This window comes from Vipera berus (assembly GCF_964194415.1).
Source record: "Vipera berus genome assembly, chromosome: 5".
Lineage (NCBI taxonomy): Eukaryota > Metazoa > Chordata > Lepidosauria > Squamata > Viperidae > Vipera > Vipera berus.
In genome coordinates, this window is record NC_138207.1 from 4,658,754 (window position 1) to 4,661,793 (window position 3,040).

Genomic DNA, 3,040 nt, shown 5'->3' on the forward strand with positions numbered 1-3,040 from the left:
AGCGACATTTCTGTACAAAGGGCTGCTGTGGCTGACCGGCCAAGCAGCTCCACTCACTGGCCATGGGAGAGAGAGGGAGGGGGAGGGAGGGGGGAGAGAGAGAGGGAGGGAGGGAGGGAGAGAAAGAGGGGGAAAGAGGAGGGAGGGAGAGAAAGGGAATAGGGAAGGAGGGAGAGACAGAAAAAAAGAGGGAGGGAGGGAGAGAGAGGAAGAGACAGGGAGGAAGGAGAGGAGGGAAAGGGGGAAAGAGGAGGGAGGGAGAGGGAGGGAAAGGGAATAGAGAAGGAGGGAGAGAGAAAAAAGGGAGGGAGGGAGAGAGAAGGAGGGAGGGAGAGAGGAAGAGACAGAGGGAGGAAGGGAAGGAGGGAAAGGGGGAAAGAGGAGGGAGGGAGAGAAAGGAGAAAGGGAGGGAGAGGGAATAGAGGAGGGAGAGAAAAAAGGGAGGGAGGGAGAGAGAGGAGGAGACGGAGGGAGGGAGGGAAAGGGGGAAAGAGGAGGGAGGGAGAAAAAGAGGAAAAGAGGGAGGGAGAGGAGGGGAGGTAAGGAGAGAAAGAGGGAGGGAAGGAGAGAGGGGGAAAGAGGAGGGAGGGAGAGAAAGAGGAAAAGGGAGGGAGGGAGAGAAAGGGGAAAGGAGAGAGGGAGAGGGAGGGAGAGAAGGGGAATAGCGAAGGAGGGAGAGAGAAAAAGGGAGGGAAGGAGGGAGAGAGGAAAAGAAAGAGAGGGAGAAAGAATGTGGATTGTATCTGTGTGTGCACACAGGCGTGCAGCTGCCTGGCTGAGCATGAATTTCGCCTACCTTCTCTAACGCCTGCGCACAAGGGAGGGGTAGGACTACAATTCCCACCGTTCCCAAGCGGTGATGACTTCTAGGACTTCCGATCTCAACCACGAGGTTGGGAAAAAAACCCAACATGGATCTCCCATCAAACTACACCAGAGCCCACGGCGTAGATTCCCGCTATTTCAGCTAAAGTCTGGATCCATCTTACGCTAAGCCCCCTTATAAGCTTTTTTTTTTAAAAAAAAAAATAAGCTTAACAAAAATCCCTTAAGAGGGAATTTTCCGCCTGGTGTGGCCCCAATTCCAGCTCTCTATGCATTTGGTCTTCAGGCAATTCTCACCTCCAGTGTCTCAGGGGCTGCCCCAAAGAAGAGGCAGTCAAGCTCTTCTCCAGAGCGCCCGAAGGCAGGACAAGAAGCAACGGATGGAAACTAACCAAGGAGAGAAGCAACCTAGAACTAAGGAGAAACTTCCGGACAGTGAGGACAATTAACCAGTGGAACAACCTGCCTCCAGAGGTTGTGGGTGCTCCAACACTGGAGGTTTTTAAGAAAAGATTTGACAAACATTTTGGGGTGATCTAGGGCAGGGATCTTCAATCGTGGCCCTTTTATGACTTGTGGACTTCAACGCCCAGAATTCCTCAGCCAGTCTGGCTGAGGAATTCTGGGCGTTGAAGTCCACAAGTCATAAAAGGGCCACCACGTTTGAAGACCCCTGATCTAGGATCTCCTGATTGAGCAGGGGGCTGGACTAGAAGACCTCCAAGGTCCCTTCCAACTCTGCTATTCTGTTACTCTGAATTGGGGGCCATGCTATGGGACTCATCCTGGAGGCTTCTTTCAGAGTTAAGGGCCCAGACCTGATCAGACCAAGCTGGCATCAGGCCACGATCGTGCTAAAGCAAACAAGCCACGGCAACCTCCAGGCCTTTCCCAAGAACAGAGAAAACTGTGCTTGTGTGGCTAAACCAGGCCTTGTTTGAGCGATAGGACAATTTGTGCTTCTCTGTTCAACACACTCTCTCCAAAAGTCTCGGGCACAGAAGGAAGAAAGGGCCAGCTGGGGAGAAGCAGGGCGGGGGGTTAGACTGAACCCCAATTTTAATCTGGGGTGCTGGTTTGAGGGACACGGTGACCGTCAACAGCTCATGGAAATTTTAGTTTTACAATCCACGTGCCTAAAAGTCCGGTCCATCATCCTGACTCTCCAGGGAGGTAATTCGAGAGCGTGCAGGGAGAAAAGTTAAAAAAACATAATATTTTTCTTTTTTAAAAAAAAAAGGTTTACAGCAAATTATAATTAATTACAAAACGCCATTGTGTTGGTCCAGCTGAATTTTAAAAAATGAAATGAAATCAAAACACCGAAAGGATAGTATTGAAACCAGCGGAGGCATCAAGTATAGGCAGTCCTCAATGTACGACCACAGAAATTCCATTGCTAAGCAAGGCAGTTGTTAAGTGAGTTTAAGTTTATGACCTTTCTTGCCACGGGTGTTAAGCGAAGGGATGCCGTCATTTGGTGAATCGTCTCGTTGTGAAAGCGAATCCAGATCCCTCCCACCCCGTTGACTTTGCTTGTCAGGAGCCGGCTGGGAAGGTCGCAAATGGTGGTCCCGTGATCCTGGGGCACTGCGACTGTCATAAATATGAGTCAATTGCCGAGCCTCTGAATTTTGATCCCGTGACTACGTGGATGCAGTGTTCAGGTTGTGAGTCATGGTTGTAACTCACGTTTTTCGGGGCCTTGGCTAAATGAATGGTCGTACGTTGAGGACTACTTGTAGCTTTGAAACTTGAGCTGTGTGAGCACAATAAACTAGAATAGCAAAACACCAATAATAATAATAATAATAATAATAATAATAATAATAATAATAATAATAATAATAATAATAATAATAAAAATGGGGTCTGGAGGCAGAGCAGAAAAAGCTTTGGCAGGGTCCAAAACGGACAGCAGTAAAATGTCCCTTTGGAAGCGGTTCCGTTTGTGTCCTGAGCGATTGTACAGATGGAAAGACATCACCGGGGTTGCGTTAGACTTGTGTTACCTATTTTTACTCTGGTGTCCCAAAGATTTTGGGGTGCAGGGGGGGGCTGTTGGCAAGTGTGAGCCTATCCCTGGAGCCCAGACCACTCTAGGAATTTTAGGAGGACTTCTCTCCTCTCCCGCTGCCTGGCCCGTGTGTTGATGGATGCCGGCCACTGTGTTGAGGGAGGCTGGGTGCAGGCGGGGACAGGGCACGTGGACGCT